General features: G+C 37.7%; 1 non-coding gene across 1 annotated transcript; it reads left to right on the forward strand.

Annotated features, from left to right (window-relative positions):
* Positions 1–17,122: 17,122 nt before the first annotated feature.
* Positions 17,123–17,229, forward strand: LOC127116015 (small nucleolar RNA R71). The gene has a single exon (XR_007801006.1). It is a non-coding gene; the product is annotated as a small nucleolar RNA R71 (small nucleolar RNA).
* The last annotated feature ends 4,787 nt before the right edge of the window (positions 17,230–22,016 follow it).

Genomic DNA, 22,016 nt, shown 5'->3' on the forward strand with positions numbered 1-22,016 from the left:
AGAATTGCCATCCAAGGCGCAGCGGAATTTAAAAATTTCTCCATTAGTGATCCTTACGAATGAGCATGATCAGTGATAGAATCGTTACCTCTTGTGGCGATTCAAACCTTTGGTGCAGATCTCTGATAATGATCGAATCCTTTGAAGCAAATCCACGGGGCGATCACGAACGTTGAATGGTGACAACGTCTCTACTCAGTCCACACGAACGGATTCCTTCAATCGCAGTGCTAGCTGTTTGTGAATGAAGGCTTTGAGTGAGGGAAAGAGAGATACGAAATTCCAACTCTTCAGTTGTGTTGTATTTCCTTTCAAAGCTTCTGCACAAGAGCTCTATTTATAGAACCACTTGTGTGGGCTTCAAGCCAAAAAGCCCACTTAAGTGCATTTTGACCTATATCTCATAATATGCCAAAATCACTTAAGTATTTGGTACCTTACCATATTTCGTATTCAGCTTAAGTACACCGTACCTTACGATGTTCCTTAATTATTCTATCTCTCATCAATCCGTCCTTTGTGTGTGACCCTATAGGTTTTCGCGACGCTGGCAATTATATTAAATCACGCATTTAACATAATAAACAGTGAGCGGTATCTAGCAACACATCACTGCTACCCAAGTCACGAAAATGTCATGTGATCTGACAAAACCTCATGTGATAATAATTATGTGTATAATTACCCCTTTGCCCTTATGTCTATATTGAACACAAGGTATAGACCATGTCACCCTTGTCCAGTTCAATATTGGGCCCATAGACATTTATCCTGTTAAGCAGGATTGGCAAATTCCATCTAGGACACTCATGTCCCTCAGCATGCTTCGTGGAGTACCCATCAACTGTCTTTATGGTTATCCAGTTACGGACAACGTTGGATCAGCAATAAAGCACTCGACTCTACATCTAGGATCCATAGTGGTTTCAGGTCGAAGAGTGGTATACACTATTATCACCATGAGAATAACTTATGACACTTTGCATAACTTTCTATATAGTATTCTCATAGCGGGTCAATCCAGTATGAATATTACTCTTAATATTCATACCTATGTTTAAGACTTGATAACTCTTTATCCATGATCCATGAGATGTGATCATCAGCCTACAAACATAATAGTCTTAATGCTTTAATGTTATCCCACTTCACATTAAAGCTCGACTATGGATACTTTAAGAATAGTGTCCTTATGTTTAATGTGTTCTCATGATTAAGTCACACTTAATACATTAAACGGACTATCTATTCCAGGGACTTTATTAATCAACCATAATAAAGAAAATGCCTTTTATTATTAACAAATATTCGATACAAGTACCAAAAGTATTGGCCTCTAGGGCTTACACCAACAGGTAATTGGTGAGGAGAGGGAGAAGAGGTGATGTCATGTGTTGGAGGAGGTAAATTATGAAGAGATGGAGGATAGGTAGGTTCATTTGGTGAAGTTAAGGATGGTGGAATATCTGTGAGAATGTCAAATGTGTCAATGGTATTTGTATTAGGGTTGATACTGACAAAATTATTTTCAGGTGGAGGTGAAGCAAAAGGAAAGATAGTTTCATGGAAAGTTACATTCCTTGAAACATAAAATTCATGGGTGAGAGGATCATAAAGGAGGCAGCCTTTGGTGCCTTCCCTATATCCAAGAAAGATGGATTTTCTTGCTCGTGGTGCAAATTTTGTTCTATCGTTGTGTAAGGTCGAGGAGTATGCAAGACATCCAAAAAGTTTTAAATGATTAAGGATGGGAGGAGTAAAATGAAGTATTTGATAAGGGGTGAGGTTGTTCAAAAGAGGGGTGGGAAGTCTGTTGATAATGTGAATAGCTTCTTGTATGGAGAGGTGCCAAAGGTTATGAGGGAGGTGAGAGTGAAAAGAAAGAGCACGTGCAACATTCAAAATGTGTTGGTGCTTTCTTTCCACGATGTCATTTTGTTGAGGTGTTTCAACACATGACCTATGATGGATGATACCTCTAGAAAGGTAAAAACTAGTCATGAGAAACTCAGGCTCATTGTCACTACGAATACATTTGAGTTTCTTATTGAATTGAGTTTCTATGAAAGAAATGAAATTAATTAAGTGAGTTCGGGTTTCACTTTTATTTTTCATGAAAATTGTCCAAGTAAACCTGCTGTAATCATCTACAAGTGTTAGAAAATACTTATGACCACATATGGAAGGGGTGGAAAGAGGTCCCCATATATCAGCATGAATTAAATCAAAAATGGCAACAGATTTAGTATTACTATGAGCAAAGGGTAAATTTCTTTGTTTAGCCAAATGACAAGTATGACAAGATTTATGATTGTCATTGAAAGTGACAAAAGGAAAGTGAGATGAAATACATTTGTGTATATGAGAACTTAAATGTCCTAGTCTAAAATGCCAAATGGTGGCAGGATCAGGTTTGGAAGAATGTGAATGAGTAGAGATGGAGTTGTTGACAGAATCAGGTGTGGGAGAGAGATCCAGAAATGAGGTAGTGTCAAGCACATACAATTTGCCAATCCTCCTAGCTTTAAATCCAGTCATCTTAGGATGGTGTAGCTGCACAATTTTACAACAATCAGGGAAGAGTTTGACATCATATAAGGTGGAATCAAATAGAGTAGTAACAGAGATAATGTTGACATGAAATGAAGGAAAATAGTAAACATTATGAAGAATTAGGGAGTCATATAACAAAACTGAACCAGCTATTGTGGTAGTAACAGTGTCACCATTAGGCATGATCATAGTTTTGGGTGCAATGTGATATGTGGAAAAATAACTGTCAAAGATATGAGTGATGTGATCAGTGGCACCAGTGTCAATAATCCACCATTGACTATTATTATCTCCTTGGGGTTTGGAGAGATTGTTACCAGATGAAGGAGAGGGAGAGGTATGAGAGACATAATTTGTAGCAAAAAGAGAATTAACTGAAGAGGGTGAATGAGACTGTAAGTTGGATTGTTGGAGAAGCTGTAAAATCTGAGTATATTGCTCTTCAATCGTGGACAAAGAGGCACTTGATCCATTTGTTGATGTGGAAGCAGATGATAATGAGGAAATTGGAGCAGAACGATTGATTCTCAAATGAAGAATCAGTGGTTGAATGAAGATTGAACAGGCGTTCTTGTTGAAGAATCAGATTGAACGCATTGTCTAGGGTTGGAAGTGGAGACATCAACATAATCTGCGAACGAACATGAGAGTATTGATCACCAAGACCTTTCAAGAACTTGATTACCTTGTCTTGCTCCTTGAATTTGCGTAGATCTGCAGCAGCACCACAAGAACACGGTATAGCACAAGTACAATCACGAATTGGGCGAAAAGTTTCGATTTCTTCCCAAAGTGTCATTAATTTGGTTAAATACGAAGAGATATCGAGAGTTCCTTGTTGAAGACAAGCTACTTCCTCTTGAATATCAGCAATGCGAAAAATATCACCCTGAGAGAACCGATTCTCTAAATTTTTCCATACAAGAGAAGCACGATCACACCAGAGGAGAGATTTCGCAATATCTTCAGAGATGGAACGTTGAAGCCATGAGAGGACGAGGTTGTTACATCGAAGCCAGGGTTCATAGAGAGGGTCAGAGATAGGAGGAGGAGAAAGAGTGCCATCAACAAATTTTACCTTGTTCTTGGAGATAAGAGCCACCTTCATCGATCTGTACCAGATTTGATAATTCTTGTTATCAAGCACAGGTTGAACGAGAATAAGAGATGGATTCTCATTCGGATGCATATAATATGGATTGGAGGGATTGATAGAAAAATCAGAGTAAGAAATCACCATTGTCGAGGTGATTCAGCAAGAAAGGAAATTGAATAACGAGAAAAAAAAGGAAGAAGATGAATCGCGGAAAAAAAAGGTTTCAAACTGATACCATGTTAACTTTGGAATATCAGAGGAGAGAAATTCATTAAAGAAAGTATATTCATTGTAAAAACCTAATTACAATATACAAGTGTAATTAATATATATAGTAAACTAGGGAACTAACTAACTCCTACTTTAGCTCCTAACTTAGCTCCTAATTCAGTTACAACTATGATTAGCTAAGATTAAATAGAGTTATTATTTACATCACTATTTTAATCATGTAATAGTTAAAATCAGTGTACCTAGACATGAATCATGTCATGAGTTAGCTTTTATAAGAGTTGCGAGACTATAACATTCCTTCAACGAGTTTGAGATAGCGGTCTCAAATCACAGAGGAAGATCCTTCTTAACTCCATTTAAAATGTTGGGCATATGTCAATGTGTTCAAGATGGTTTCCTAATATCTGGAGATTTCTTTTAGCATTCATGGCTTTTCAACGTATTTAAACTTCTGTGAGACTATTTGATTCCTCGAGACCCTCAAGGCTTGATATCCTTCAAGCATGCATAGGAGGCTTTTGCCACGTCTACAGACTTTCTGAAGAATTTTAAATACTTGTTTTACTACATAAGACTGAAAATGGAGGAAGCTTATAGTTGTACTTGTAGTTGGACCATTGTTGGTTTCCTTGATCGAAAAAACCACATTTTTCAAGAGAAAGAGAGTTGAGATGGAGTGTGTGGAAATCCTTATTTGTTGTGTTCCACTATCTTGGGATGACTTTTATGGATAAAGTCTCTAGCGTATACACTTCACTTGGCTTGATGAAATCATATACGAGTTTTCCCAATTTTGGGCTGTTTCTTTGGTTCACTTACTCCTGTCTGATGACATCCCTTGAGAAAATCCGGTAGAACAACCAAAATATCCGGTAATAATTAAACAATTTGATAGTGTATTTAAAAAATTTGGTGTATTGGATATTTCAAAAATCCGATATGTAGTAGGGCATATTGTTTTTTTTAAAAAGTATCTATAATAGGCCATAGGTCAGGCTTAGACCTGAGTCTGACATACGATAAATTTAAAAGGCCTAAGCCTGACCTATGGCCTATTATAGACTATTTCTTTGGCCCGACCTGCCTTTTTAAAAGTCTGATCTAACCTGAAAGCTTATTTAAAACATGTTTCACATTAAAACTTTTAAATAATTCTTTTACATATTAAGCCTTATAGGTCGGGCTATGTATGCATATATAGGACGACCTATTTAGCTTATTTTATAATATATATATATATATGCATATATAGACAAACCTATTTAGCATATTTTTAATATATATGAATATATAGGCTGGTCTATAAGGCTTCATTGACTTTTTTAATAGCCTAAGCTTGACCTATTTAATTAAATAAGATTTTAAAAAAGCTCAAGCTTAACCTTTTTTGTAAATAGGTTTGGCATGGCCTGACCTTAAATAGGCTTGGCTATAAGCCCCTATAGATCGGCATGTCTTATTCCCATCCATAGGCACCACACGTCTTGTTGTTCTGAGATCCAAGTAGAATAATATATTGCCTAACATCGAAAACAGAAAGATGAGTAAGATCGAGTTTTGTGCAGACTGGATTGATACTGATGGAAGTGTGAAATACGAACTTATGAAGTTGAATACCAATGAAGATTTGAAAGTTATGCAGAGAACATATCACTGTAGGCTAATTAAGGGACTGATTGAGTTTGATGTGACAGTTACTATATTTGTCGAAAACATAATCAAGATGTTGAAACGTCCAAAATCAACTGGTAGTGTTTAGGTTTTCTTATTTATTATTGTTTCGTTAAGTTATGTAATTGTCTGTCTAAGTTATGTAAGCCTTTGTCAAATGTTAAGTTATATTCATCATGTATCAATGTAAATGCCAAAATGACATCTAATAAGTAGTGTTGTGCAAATGTCTAAGTAATACTACACATAATATACAAATAATAATAAAAATGATAATACGGTCTAAATAGGCCCCCCCAACGTGCTATGTGTGATGTCTGCGATGCCAAAGTATAAATCTCACCATATGGGTTCACCAAACCCAGAAGATTATCCATAATGGCTGCTATCTGATCGCTCCTTTATGAGTCTATTGGGGTATTAACTGCAAGTGCACAGTCTAATCGCGTAGTTTTAAAAGATATCGATCCCACAGGGACTTAATGAATCGATATACCGTTTTTCTAAGGTTACTTCGTAAAGCTAAGGCGGATGATACTTTGTCGATTAGGGGGAAAAGTAAAACTAAAATTGGATCTAGATTAAATATCAAATAACGCGGATATCGGTATGTAGTTCGTCGTAATTAGGGAATCAAATCTTCGTTGGTTTCTTAGTTTTAAAATAAGTCCTTTCATTAGACACTATTGATTAAAAGCCTTTTCTCAAACTCTCGCTCTGTTGAATAGACTATGATTTTACCTTAACGTACGCTCTCACTATTTAGTTAAAACTAAAATCACTTTTTGAAAACAATAGAATCTATAGAAACTCTTTTTATTAAAATACTAACCGTTTAAACACCCTCGTCTCAAACTCTCGCTCTGTTGACTTAGATTATATGATTAAACTTAAATGCTTAACTCTCGTCCTCACATTTAACCTTTAAAAATACTTTTTGAAAATGATTAGAATTTAATTAACTCTAAAAATTGCTTTCGCTCTGATTTAAAGTTAATGTCCAATTTACACTGTCCAGTTAAAAGCTCAAATTGTCGTTCTATTGATTTTAACTTCTTTATGTCTTTTACTCTCGTACAAAAACTTTGGTATTAACTCTGTAAATTGAGACCATAAAAAGAGTGACTATATTTTTAAATAAATTTAAACCAACTTAGTTTTGATTCCTTTATTCCGCTTACTTTACATACCGATATCTAAATTAATTAGCCGGACATGCTAAACAGGCCTAAACAATAATTATGCTTAAATACAGCCATATCAGACAAACAGTATAGATAAACAGCAGTACAGAGCATATATAAATTAAAACAATAAATTAATGAACCTGTAAAATTAATAGAAATCTTGGTTGTTCTCTAACTTCGATGCTTGAACACTCCACCACAAACCGGTTGGATTTGTTCTTCACAATCTTCGATCAGACAGAAAAATAAAACGAAGGAATAAAATACTATGATCTAACGTAAGGTTAGATCCAGTAAAAGTTACACAATTGTTTCCAGTGTAGAAACTATTGTGACAAAATTAATTGAATGCCTAAATATTAAGCTAACAAAGAAAAAGGAAGTAAAAATGCTAAGGTAATAAACTGCTGAAGAAAATATGGAATGCTGATAAAAATATAATGCTGTAAAATAATGCACGGCGTGGAAATCTGGAAAAAGGAGCGTGAGCGTCAGGGCACCACTTAGGATCTATTTATATTAATCCATCATGTAACCGTTTCCCAAATTCCTTCAGTAGGTTTCCTCGTGTCAACTAGTCAAGCGAAGAAAAAGGCCGAACGTGCTTCTGTTACGCGTCAAAGCCAAAGAAATAGGAATGGGGGTGTGACGTCCGTCACACCCCGTGTTACGCTCGTAACACTGAGCAGAGGGGCGTGACGCTCGTCACGCCTTGTGTGGCGGTCGTCACAGCATCACAGCGCATTTCCTTGTGGTTGTGGGCTGGGCTTTAGTGGAATGCTTCTTTTTGGAGAATCCTCTTTTTGCACCCCTTTTCTTTCCTTTTTACACATGCTTCAGTTTATGTTACCTGAAATAAATAGAAGGAAAATACCAAGTAATATCGAATAATATAAAATAAATCGAATCAAATAATAATATAATTTTATTAAATCGAGTCCAAAAATGTGATATTATTTCATGTTATCAAACTCCCCCATACTTAGACTTTTGCTTGTCCTCAAGCAAGATACAATGTATAAATCGATTTATAATATTAGCCAGATGAAATTTCAAAACACACATCAATTCGTACCAGGTTGCAAGTAAATCTTGTTTAGGAATAACCTGAGTTTAGTCTTAACATCAACAACTACCGTCACAACATCAGATAACCCCACCTTATGCAAACCAGTTCGAGTCATGCTATTATAGCTAGCCTAGTTCTTTTACTCTTGTTTCACCCGTTTTCATTCTAGCGAAATCACATTAAGCTCTTTATCGTTTCGCGCACATAGTGGAGTAACCGGTTAGTGATTCTGATCCCCTTTTAGCTAGAACCTCTGGTACATAAGTTGGATAACTTCGTTATTAAGTCCATTGTAAATTGCGGGGGATCGGACCGTAGTCCTCCCTACCAAGTTCAGCACCAGATACTTGCTGAAACAACTCATAATGGATCTTTCATATTGTGCTTTTGTAGGGTCCGCAACCTTTGGATTAAATGATCTGGTAAGGATCACCTAACTTAATTAGTGCATTTCCTTATATATTTTTTTATGTTGTTTTGGGAATCATTCACTTATACTCATCGGCTCTCCACGTAGTTTGCTATTAAGATGGTGCCGACTTCTCGTATAAACTACTCGGGGTTACTATAAGACTAAAAGTGCAAGGAATTGGTATAATAGGTACTTATCCTGATCTAACATGTTGAGGTTTTTAGAGCGTTGAGGTGGTAATAATTTTGTCTTGATTTCACTCAAGTTTTATAAAATGAGCAACCTTTATACTTATCGAGTGTGTTAAGTGTTAAACTTTTTTTTGTTATGGCTCAAGAAAATTGAGGGGAAAAGATAATACAAAATTTTCACACTAGGGACTCGACTTAAAATAAATATATTATATTTTTTTTTTTATAAAAGGGAAATAACAATGAAAGGGAAAATAACATACTTGAAAGAGGAATGTTGGAAGAGAAATAATCATAACGGAAACAAAGTTTTTCCCCCCCACACTTAAGTGAAACATTGTCCCCAATGTTTTAAAGAAAAGCGAAAAGAAAGGAAAATTAAATAAATATGCTCAATTCTGCCTGCGTCCTCTTGTTCTCGGACCCGGTGAGCGTTGACGTACTTCCAAGTCATCAAACCTGTTGAGCAAGTCAGTGAACCGCTGGTCGGTTATTGCATTCCTCGCTTTCTGTTGATGTTGCATCTGGCGCATCAGTTGCATCACTTCGTTATTCTGCGCATGCATGGCATCAATAGCATCCATGATGTCATCATTAGTTGTTGGCCTTCTTCTTCGACGACGTCGGGAGGATGGACCAGTTTCATTATCGGAAGGGTTAAGCGGGGCTGACTGTTGTTCAGGACCGTGATCACCTTGCTCCATTTCCTCAAACTCGTCCGGGGGCGGGTTTGCTTGTGTAGGCTCGGTAGCTTCGGGGGCATTCAGATCGTAGATGAATCGGTCGGGGTTGGTGACATTTGTGAGGGCAATGTTGGGCAAAACAACGCTTGGGACTTCTTGGTTATTCACCATAAGATAATACCTTCCGCCTACCCTATTTTTGATTAAGCGGCTGGAGCGACAATAGCTTATATCCATAAATAGGGGTGGCAGAGATTGTAAATTTTGAAGTCGGTCCCCTAGATTCAGACCAAGTGCTATGGTGGTTATTAATCCTCCAATCACAAAAGGTTGACGACCTCTAGCACATAGGGTGAGAATATGGTGAAATAAGAAAGAAGCGGCGTTTACCTTTGTATCCATTTCAAAGACGCAGTGGAGGAAGAATAATTCCTTGGCATTGACTTTGTTGTTGTTGGGTCGACCAAAAATGGTGTTTTGCAGAATGCGGATAAAATACCGGATAGTGGGGTTATGTATATGTGAAGCAAGTAGTGCATCCCAATTATTGGTTTCCACACCGGATATTTTTCTAAAGAGGTCGAAGGCGTTATGTTCCACTGTGAGTTCGGAGGGATTCTTGGGTGGACTTGGCCTCCTACAGGAAAGTGTAGCATGGCACTCAACTGATCCTGGGATAGTGAGTACTCGGTGTTGAACATGCGGAAAGTTGCGGTACCGGTTAAGTACTCGTCTTCACCGGTTGGAGTGGTGTATGAATAAGAACTTAAAAATTCTAAGGTGAGTGATGGCTAGGTAGGTTGATTTTGTGAGCAAAGAAAATTTAAATCAGAAAGCCTAAGTAGCCATTGCACACCTTGAAGTAATCCTAATTCTTGTAAACAATTTAAATCAGGATACCTGGTAGATACGACACCTCGTTGTTGGAACCGATCGAACTGCTCTCGTTGATAGTTATCGTCTTCAAATCGGAAGATGATATTTCCAAATTTTGGGTTCTCTCCCATATTGATAGGTAGGTTGAAAGAAGGAAAGGGAATGAAAATGTATTTGTATAGAATGGTTTGTTGGAATGATGTGGTGTAGGAAGAAAGGTATTGTAGGTATTTATAGGAAACGTTTGGGAGTTGGGAAGAGGAGTGGGTGAGAGAAAAATAAATGTGGATGAATGTGAGTGGAATGGTGTAAAGAGGTGGGTTAATGGGGAAAATAAAAAGGTGGGGGGTTAACGGTCGTGTCCCCAACGGTCAGCAACGGTTACGAGCATTCACGCTGTCACGCTCGTGATAGAAGGTGTTACGGGCGTCATGGGTTGCGTGGCGTTCGTGATGGCTTGTGTGACGCTCGTCACACAGGTGCTTGTAACGGTCACTCGTGCTCCGCTTACGTGGGTGCTTCATGAATTGTTTTTATTATTATTATTATTATTATTTATTTTTAGTTTATGTTTATTTTAATTGCTACTGTAATATTTTTGAATTGCCATGCATGCTATTCTATTACACACCATAGTGTATATATATATTTTTTCTCTAATAGGCTATGTAAGTAGTAGCATATAGTGAATCTCATTACTGGTAATGGTAGATATTGCATAAATCAAAATAAAATAAACCAATAATGCCAATAGCTCCATAAAAATAAACATAATGTAATATATGAAAATAAAATAAAGCATGCGGAAAATAAATCCTAAAATTAAAAATAATGTCAAACAAAACTATAAATCCTAAGACTAAAACTAGCTAACTCCAATTCTTCTAGCCAATTGTAGGATCTTTCGCTAGAGGGGCAAATGAATTGACACGACGGTTCAACTCGAGAAAATGATTTGTCATAGTGCTCATGTATTGCAGAATTTCATGTCCCATCATATTTAACTCTTCTCTCATGGCAGCTTATTCTGACATCAAAGCTTGAATAGCGGTATTATAATCATTTCCGGGCAGATGATGTCTAAGATCAGGTATTGCTGATTCTGCGGACGGGATAGGATGAGGTGGAGAGGCTGCATCATGGTAACCAGATGGCGTCTGCGGATCAGACTCAGCATAAGGAATCTGGTTGCCAAGAATCTCATAATCGTGGATGGTTTCAACAGATCTAACAGGAGAAGGTATTCCATCCAGGTTGTAAAGCCAATTGTTTCGGTCGTGGACACTAGTCATCGGACTAGGCATTGTGAATAGGTAAACAACTTGGTTATTAATTACTAATTCAAACTCTTCAGGTCCCAGATTTCTGATAAACAAAGTGTTGAAAAGGAAATGTATGTTCATAGACTCAATGCCACAAAAAGGGTTCAAAGCAAGCATGGGTTGGCGCAATCCAATAGCATTAGCAATCATAGTTATCAACCCTCCTATTTGAATCGGTGCACGGTCATCTTGAATAAGGAGGTCAAAACTCGCCAGCATATAAGTGACACCATTCACTGGACGGTTCTGGGAAGCACAGAATATTATGAAGAGTTCATCACGTGATACTGTGGTAATGTTTGATCTCTTTCCAAAAAGAGTGTGTGCTAGGATTTTGTGGAAATAGCGAAAAGTCGGGTTATGTATGTTTCCAGAGAGAAACTCGTGTTCCTCAGGGTCGTCATTTCCACTTAAACTTCCCCAAAAATGCTCAAGCTCGCTATATTCAAAAAGGTCTTCTTGGCTCATGGTGAATGTATCAAAAGAAGCGAGGAACCCTAAAAGGTTAGTAAACTCTTGAATATTAAACTGATACTCCATATTGAACATCCTGAATTGAATGAAACCTCGGTTTATTCCTTTTCCATGGTTTGGTAAATAGATCAGGGAGCTAAGGAATTCTAGAGTTAGCCTTCGGTAAGTAAGAAATTGTCTGCGAATAGGAGTGGTTTCCCACCCTATTTGATTCAGCAGATACAGGACACTATCTCTTAGCCCAAGTACGATCATTGCATCTTCATCAGCATAGAAGGTTGGGTGCATCTCTCTCTCAGAAAGTTCTTCAAATTTTTGTCTCTGAGCTCTCCCTCTGAATTTGATACCCATGCGGTCAATATGTGCCATCAGGTTAGAGTTAACTAAAGAAAAGAAAAATAAGAGTTTTAGTCAGGATTTGGCCAAAAGCCGAAAGAAGAAAAGAAGAAAAATTTAATTAAAATAAAGAATACGGAGAATGAAAACTAAATAAAATCAAAAAGAAGGGAATAATCAAAGAAGAAATATAAATAAAAGTTTGTGGATTGTCTCCCACGAAGCGCTTTGTTTAATGTCGCAAGCTCGACGTAAAACTATTAAATGTTAATCTATAAATTCTGAAGATATTACGTCTAAGTGCAGGACTTGCGAGTCTTCATTGTTCTCAGCATAATGATAATGTTTTAAACGCTGCCCGTTTACGATAAATGGTTCAATAGATTTTCCTTTAATTTCTACAGCTCCACTGGGAAAGACATTAGTGATTTGGAAAGGGCCTGACCATCTAGATCGTAGCTTTCCTGGGAATAACTTAAGTCTAGAGTTAAACAATAGGACTACATCGCCTTGTTTGAAAGTTTTTCTTGATATACGTTTATCATGCCATTTTTTCGTTCTTTCCTTGTAGATTCTGGCATTCTCGTAGGCGTCTTGTCTAAGTTCCTCTAATTCGTTTATATCAAGAATTCGCTTTTTACCGGCGGCCTTATAGTTTAAATTTAAATTTTTAATAGCCCAATAGGCCTTATGTTCTAATTCTACCGGGAGGTGGCAAGATTTTCCGTAAATAAGCTTAAATGGGGTTGTTCCTATGGGAGTTTTGTAAGCGGTTCGATAAGCCCATAAAGCTTCAGGTAATTTTGATGACCAGTCTTTTCTTGACGTAGCGACTGTTTTTTCCAATATCTGTTTAATTTCTCTATTAGACACTTCCACTTGTCCACTAGTTTGAGGATGGTAAGGTGTTGCTACTCGATGTTTTACACCATACTTAAACAATAATTTTTCGAGTATCCTAGATATGAAATGCGATCCACCGTCACTGACGACTATTCTTGGGACACCAAATCTTGGAAAAATTATATTTTTAAAGAGTCTAGTTACTACTCGTGTGTCGTTTGTTGGAGAAGCTATAGCCTCAATCCATTTTGATACGTAGTCAACCGCTACGAGTATGTACTTTTTACCGAAAGAAGGTGGAAAAGGTCCCATGAAATCTATTCCCCATACGTCGAAAATTTCTACTTCCAAAATGCCCTTTTGTGGCATCTCGTCACGTCTAGATATGTTTCATGTGCGTTGACACCTATCACATTTCTTGACAACAGCATGCACATCCTTCCATATGTTTGGCCAATAAAGACCGGCTTGTAGGATTTTAGAGCAGGTCTTGGATGTACTTACGTGTCCACCATAAGGAGCGGAATGACAATGTTGGATTATACTTTCTACCTCTTCTTCAGGTATACACCGACGAAAAATACCATCGGGGCCCCTTTTGAAAAGTAAAGGGTCGTCCCAATAATAATGTTTTATGTCATGGAAGAATCGTTTCTTTTGTTGGTAGGATAAATCAAGTGGAACCACTCCGGCGGCTAAATAATTGACAAAATCAGCGTACCATGGTGTAACGCATACAACCAAGGTGGTCTCTACCTATTCATCAACTCTATTTTCTTCCAAATTAGCTATAAGTTTATCGTACGAGAAGTCATCGTTGATCGATGTTCTTTCCGGTTCTAGGTTCTCAAGTCTAGAGAGGTGATCTGCTACTACGTTTTCAGTTCCTTTTTTATCTTTGATTTCCAAATCAAATTCTTGTAGCAACAAGATCCACCTTAGGAGTCTGGGTTTAGCGTCCTTTTTTGTTAAGAGGTACTTAATGGCAGCGTGGTCAGTGTAAACGATTATTTTAGCTCCGACCAAGTAGGAACGAAATTTATCTAGTGCAAATACTACTGCTAAAATTCTTTCTCGGTCGTGGCGTAATTCATTTGTGCTTCATCTAGAGTTCTACTCGCGTAATATATGACGTGAAGTTTTTTATCCTTTCGCTGTCCTAAAACAGCGCCTACGGCGTAGTCACTTGCGTCACACATTATTTCGAAAGGTTCATTCCAATCCGGGGTCTGCATTATGGGCGCGGAGATCAATGCTTGTTTAAGTGTTTGAAATGCTTCTAAACATTTATTGTCGAAGATGAATTCAACATTTTTCATTAATAGTCTGGTTAAAGGTTTAGTTATTTTAGAGAAATCTTTAATGAATCGTCGGTAGAAACCGGCATGTCCTAAGAAGCTTCGTACTTCTCTCACAGTTTTTGGAGGTTGAAGATTTTCGATTACTTCTATTTTGGCTTTGTCTACTTCAATTCCTCTATTTGATATGATGTGTCCTAAAACAATCCCTTCTTGTACCATAAAGTGACATTTTTCCCAATTAAGTACTAGGTTTACTTTTACACATCGTTCTAGAACTCTTTCTAGGTTTTCAAGGCATTCTTCAAAACTTTGTCCGCATACGGAAAAGTCATCCATAAAGACTTCCATGATGTTTTCGAGAAAATCGGCGAATATTGCCATCATGCACCTTTGGAAGGTTGCAGGAGCATTGCACAAGCCAAACGACATTCGTCGATAAGCGAAGGTACCAAAAGGACATGTGAACGTTGTCTTTTCTTGGTCATAGGATGAATTGGTATTTGAAAGAAGCCTGAGTAACTGTCTAGATAGAAGAAATGAGAATGCTTGGCTAATCGTTCTAACATCTGGTCTATGAATGGTAAAGGAAAATGATCTTTTCGGGTTGCTTTGTTTAGCTTTCTATAATCAATGCACATTCTCCATCCCGATTCAATTCGTTTGGTTATAGTTTCTCCTTTTTCATTTTCGATCACGGTTATACCCCCTTTCTTTGGTACTACGTGTACAGGGCTAACCCATTTGCTATCAGATATAGGATATATGATACCTGCCTCTAATAACTTCGTTACTTCCTTCTTCACTACCTCACTCAGGATCGGGTTTAGTCTCCTCTGATGTTCCCTAGAAGTTTTACAAACTTCTTCTAGCATGATGCGGTGCATACAAATAGAAGGACTTATTCCTTTAAGATCGGTGATGTTGTATCCTAGTGCGGTTGGATATTTTCTTAAGATATGTAGGAGTTTTTCGGTTTCGAGTTTTCCTAGGTCTGCATTGACTATCACTGGTCGTTCAAGTTCTGGGTCTAGGAATTCATATCTCAGATTTTTGGGAAGTGTTTTCAGGTCGAGGGTAGGTTTCTTAAGGCATTGCGTAGAATCCGATGTTAATGCTAAACATTGGTTCAGTCTGTCTTCTACACGACAGTCAGTCAATTCGTCATTTTCTAATTCTGTTTCTTTTATTCATTCATCGATGATATCCATGAAGTAACATGTGTCATCTATTGCAGGTGCTTTCAAAAATTTGGAAAGAATGAATTCAATTTTCTCTTCTCCTACTTCGAAAGTGAATCGTCCTCGTTTTATGTCTATGATAGCACCGGCGGTTGCTAAGAATGGTCTTCCCAATATAATGGGGGTAACTTCATCTTCTCTTATGTCCATAATTATAAAATCGGTTGGGATGTAGAATTGACCTATGCGCACGGGAATGTTTTCAAGAATTCCTACGGGATATCTAACGGAACGATCTGCTAATTGCACAGACATTTTGGTTGGTCTTAATTCTCCCATTTCAAGTCTCTTGCATATGGACAAGGGCATAACACTGATACCGGCTCCTAAATCGCATAAAGCTTTGTCTATGACAAATTTTCCTATGTGACAGGGTATAGAGAAACTACCAGGATCTTTAAGTTTAGGAGGCATATTTTGGATTATCGCGCTGCACTCAGCAGTGAGTGTAACAGTTTCGCTCTCTTCAAGTTTCCTTTTATTAGAAAGAATTTCTTTTAAGAGCTTAGCATATGAAGGCATCTGTGTAATAGCTTCTGTGAAAGGAATGAGGACGTTTAATTATTTCAGTAGGTCAACAAATTTTTTAAATTGGCCCGCGTCTTTGGTTTTAATTAGCCTCTAAGGGTAAGGGATAGGTGGTTTGTAAGGAGGTGGAGGTACATAAGGTTCTTTCTTTTCTACGGTTTCCTTGTTACACTCTTCCTTTTCCTTAGGTCTACTTTCTTCCTCAGTTGACTTTTTAGAGTTTTGGTTCTCAATCCTTGGGTCAGACGGTCCTTCTACCTCTGTTCCACTTCTTAGTATAACTGCATGAGCGTGGCTTTTCAGGTTAGGTTGGGGCTGTCCAGGAAATGTACCAGTTGGGGCAGCAGTAGGCGCTTGTTGTTGAGCTACTTGCGAGATTTGTGTTTCCAGCATTTTGTTATGGGTAGCCAGGGCATCTACTTTACTTGCTAGTTGTTTAATTTGTTCGTTAGTGTGTACATTCTGGTTTAAGAAATCTTTATTGGTTTGTTGTTGAGAAGCTATGAAGTTCTCCATCATGATTTCCAAATTGGATTTTCTAGGAACGTTATTGTTAGGTGTAGATGGGGTCGGCTTTTGATATCCAGGAGGTATAGCTGGGGCTCGACTGGGAGCTTGTCCTGGTGCGTATAAAGCATTATTACTCTTATATGAAAAATTAGGATGGTTCTTCCAGTTTGAGTTATAGGTATGCGAGTAAGGATTTCCTTGAGCATAGTTCACCTGCTCTGCTTGGATTCCTGTTAGGAGTTGACAATCTGTAGGAGTGTGACCTTGAATTCCACAGACTTCGCAATTTTGAGTTACGGCAACCACGACAGCTGGAGGTGATACATTTAAACTTTCAATTTTCTGGGCAAGAGCATCCACTTTTGCATTAACATGATCAAGGCTACTTATCTCGTACATGCCAGTTTTCGTTTGAGGTTTTTCTACCATTGTTCGGTCGTTTCCCCACTGATAATGGTTTTGGGCCATGCTTTCGATAAGTTGATAAGCGTCAGCGTAAGGTTTATCCATAAGCGCACCACCTGCGGCGGCGTCTATTGTTAATCTTGTGTTGTATAAGAGACCATTATAGAAGGTATGAATTACTAACCAGTCCTCTAAACCATGGTGTGGACAAAGTCTCATCATGTCTTTGTATCTTTCCCATGCTTCGAAAAGAGACTCGTTATCTTTCTGTTTAAATCCATTTATCTGGGCTCTTAACATAGCTGTTTTGCTTGGAGGAAAATATCGGGCAAGAAAGACTTTCTTCAACTCATTCCATGTGGTGACTGAGTTGGAAGGAAGAGACTGAAGCCATCTTCTAGCTTTATCTCTTAACGAAAAAGGAAAAAGACGAAGTCGAATTGCCTCTGAAGTTACACCATTAGCTTTAACAGTATCAGCGTATTGAACAAATACGGATAAATGAAGGTTTGGATCCTCGGTAGGATTTCCAGAAAATTGGTTCTGTTGCACTGCCTGCAACAGCGAAGGTTTAAGTTCGAAGTTGTTCGCTTCAATTGCGGGTGGAGCAATACTCGAATGCGGCTCATCTTGTGATGGAGCAGCGTAATCTCGAAGAGCACGAGCTGGTTCTGCCATCTCGGGTATCGGCGAAGGAAGAAGATTTTTGAGATCAGGAATTTCGATTGGAGGAAGATTGTTTGCGGCAAGATACTCCTGAATTCGTCGTAAGACTCAGAGATATCGTTCAACGTCATTGATTCGTAAGTAATACGGTTCGCCTTGTGAGCGAGTGTGTGGCATACAAATCAACGAAAGACAAAATAAAAAATAAAAATTGCCTTAGTCTCTACAGCGTAACAGAAGAGTTACGATATCGACTAAATAAAAGTCCCCGGCAACGGCGCCAAAAACTTGATCGCTTCTTTATGAGTCTATTGGGGTATTAACTGCAAGTGCACAGTCTAATCGCGTAGTTTTAAAAGATATCAATCCCACAGGGACTTAATGAATCGATATACCGTTTTTCTAAGGTTACTTCGTAAAGCTAAGGCGGACGATACTTTGTCGATTAGGGGGAAAAGTAAAACTAAAATTGGATCTAGATTAAATATCAAATAACGCGGATATCGGTATGTAGTTCGTCGTAATTAGGGAATCAAATCTTCGTTGGTTTCTTAGTTTTAAAATAAGTCCTTTCATTAGACACTATTGATTAAAAGCCTTTTCTCAAACTCTCGCTCTGTTGAATAGACTATGATTTTACCTTAACGTACGCTCTCACTATTTAGTTAAAACTAAAATCACTTTTTGAAAACAATAGAATCTATAGAAACCCTTTTTATTAAAATACTAACCGTTTAAACACCCTCGTCTCAAACTCTCGCTCTGTTGACTTAGATTATATGATTAAACTTAAATGCTTAACTCTCGTCCTCACATTTAACCTTTAAAAATACTTTTTGAAAATGATTAGAATTTAATTAACTCTAAAAATTGTTTTCGCCCTGATTTAAAGTTAATGTCCAATTTACACTGTCCAGTTAAAAGCTCAAACTGTCGTTCTATTGATTTTAACTTCTTTATGTCTTTTACTCTCGTACAAAAACTTTGGTATTAACTCTGTAAATTGAGACCATAAAAAGAGTGACTATATTTTTAAATAAATTTAAACCAACTTAGTTTTGATTCCTTTATTCCGCTTACTTTACATACCGATATCTAAATTAATTAGCCGGACATGCTAAACAGGCCTAAACAATAATTATGCTTAAATACAACCATATCAGACAAACAATATAGATAAACAGCAGTACAAAGCATATATAAATTAAAACAATAAATTAATGAACCTGTAAAATTAATAGAAATCTTGGTTGTTCTCTAACTTCGATGCTTGAACACTCCACCACAAACCGGTTGGATTTGTTCTTCACAATCTTCGATCAGACAGAAAAATAAAACGAAGGAATAAAATACTATGATCTAACGTAAGGTTAGATCCAGTAAAAGTTACACAGTAGTTTCCGGTGTAGAAACTATTGTGAGAAAATTAATTGAATGCCTAAAAATTAAGCTAACAAAGAAAAAGGAAGTAAAAATGCTAAGGTAATAAACTGATGAAGAAAATTTGGAATGCTGATAAAAATATAATGCTGTAAAATAATGCACGGCGTGGAAATCTGGAAAAAGGAGCGTGAGCGTCAGGGCACCACTTAGGATCTATTTATCTTAATCCATCATGTAACTGTTTCCCAAATTCCTTCAGTAGGCTTCCTCGTGTCAACGAGTCAAGCGAAGAAAAAGGCCGAACGTGCTTCTGTTACGCGTCAAAGCCAAAGAAATAGGAATGGGGGTGTGACGTCCGTCACACCCTGTGTTACGCTCGTAACACTGAGCAGAGGGGCATGACGCTCGTCACGCCTTGTGTGGCGGTCGTCACAGCATCACAACACATTTCCTTGTGGTTGTGGGCTGGGCTTTAGTGGAATGCTTCTTTTTGGAGAATCCTCTTTTTGCACCCCTTTTCTTTCCTTTTTACACATGCTTCAGTTTATGTTACCTGAAATAAATAGAAGGAAAATACCAAGTAATATCGAATAATATAAAATAAATCGAATCAAATAATAATATAATTTTATTAAATCGAGTCCAAAAATGTGATATTATTTCATGTTATCACTATCATCTGTATACGCTAAGCGTCATCAACACCATGTAGAGGCAGTAGAGGCGGCGACACATCATCAGAGGGTACCCCAACATCATCATGAGAAGATCTAGCATGGGAAGGTACGATATCATCTTCAAGCTACCTAGATGGGATGATTCAAGGGTGTGTCGCAATAAGGTATCATTCCAAGTACCCATCCACATACTATGCAAAGAACTTAACATCCACTACACGATCTCTAATGGCACGTGCAGAACACAAAATGTGACCAACAAACTAGCTACATAATGCCCTCAGCCGGAATAACATATACTGGTCGTGGGATGTCTTGGACATATCCAAACTGTCGCAAGAACCACTCAGGTAAGTGTCTAGCCACTAACGTCTTCCATTGCAAATAACTAGAGAAAAGTGAAGTGTCATCGAACTCCTGATGCACTATATGGTCTGTGTATGGTGTCTAGATGACATCTTCTACAACCAGCAAATCAATCCTCTTCTTGTACTCCGCAACACCTTCCGGGTGTGCATGCCCGCCCTTTCATCTCTTGGCCCGTGGGGACTCAATAGTGGTAGAAACAAGCTGCCTATCATAAATGGATGAGAAATGCTCGTATATCTAGCACTACACAATAACAAAGACTCATATAACCATAAAAAATGTCATAAAAAGAACTAACATAATAAGATATAATAATTTGGTTATACTTGAAGTAGACTCATATAACCGGCAACTGCCTGGTCTAGAAAATAATCGCCTCTCCAAGCGCAACATATAGAATAGTCAATGTTGGACACCCTTCTGCCTAGCTGCAATGCTCAAGGTGAGTAAGCAACCACATGTACTTCACGTCGATATATACATGATACTTTTCCGATAAGATAGTACATCCAACAAGATATTTCATGTAAACCCTAGCGGCTATCTCATACATACCCTGTGCACTAGATCGCCATACCTATCCCACAGTCAAGATAGGTGAAAATGAGCACCCTTGTTAAATCTAAACTCCTCTATCACCTACTCATCAATAACCCCTAAGTCATATACAACAATCATACATGCAAAGTGAGAGGCAAAAGGAAGAACAAGGGTTTGGGAGAAAATCACCATTTCCAAGGCTTAGAGTTGTTGCTGGAATCCAAGGTAAGGGGAATTACTCTAAATATGGTGTCAATTGCGTGATGGATAGGAAGAAGTCCTTAATCTCCATTAGTTTTTCTCTATTATGCTCCATTGATTAAATGTTTGATGATATGGATGAAATCATTGTGATAATATGATGTAATTATTGTAATTATTATGAAATTCTTGTACTAATTTGCCATGAAAATTAAGTGTTTGAAATTATAATAGTGGTATGAGTTGTTTTCATATGTTTGATATGAATATGTTGAATAAAGTGTTAAAATTTATGATTAATTGATTAATTTGAGTAATAATTGATTGGTATGTGAGGTTGTGATGATAACATTTTACTTTCCTTGTTGCTTATGGTCGATTAGAGGGTATGGGGCGAAAAATCGGAGTTCTGAACAAAACACCATAGTAGAAAATGAATTATGCTTCTGTTAATAGGGTGACGGGCATCACCTGCATGATGATCTGGTCGTCACGTGCTTTAAGGTACTGACATGCATCAACTGTCTGACAGGGAGACCGTCATGGTCTCTAGACAAACGTAGAGCCTTGCCAATAGTCACAAGGGTGACGATTGAGGGAAAAGGGGGATGACGGGTGTCACCCTAGTGACGGGCTACCCATCATCGTCTCAGTGGGTGCGTTTTGGTATGCTGAGTTGGATTTTTGGTGTGGTTTTGTCGCGTGGTTGATTTTTGGCTCTTGATTGGCGTGTTTATTGAATGTTAGTTGATTAATTTGATTGTTTGGTTAATCTAATGGTGTTGCATTGGGTTGATGATGAGATAATTATGTGATGATTATATATTTGAGATTTTGGTGAGTAGTCAAGTTGTGGGGATTACTTTGACGTTGTTATTTACAGTTAGATGTGGAACTATAAATCTGTTGTTAAGTTGTTATGGTTGTGTATTATATTTTACATGAATCATATGTTGGCGTTGTTGTAAAATCGGAGAGTCACGAGTTCACATGTTGAGACTAGTGACTTATCCCAAGCTCAGATGTTGGGGCTTGGAGCTCAGATGTTAGGGCTCGAGGTTCAAATGTTGGGACCGGTTCGTATGAAGAATCTTTTATTGAATTAGTATCACATGCATGAGTTGAGTCATTGTTGCATTGTATTACATAAAGGTTGTGCATATGAGTTGTTTTGGGTGTTGTTGAGTAATTGTTGTAATAATGTATGTAATTGGAACGTATGAAATTTGGTTGTTTGCCTTTAGGTTACCT

This window comes from Lathyrus oleraceus, chromosome 1, assembly GCF_024323335.1.
Source record: "Lathyrus oleraceus cultivar Zhongwan6 chromosome 1, CAAS_Psat_ZW6_1.0, whole genome shotgun sequence".
Classification (NCBI taxonomy): domain Eukaryota; kingdom Viridiplantae; phylum Streptophyta; class Magnoliopsida; order Fabales; family Fabaceae; genus Lathyrus; species Lathyrus oleraceus.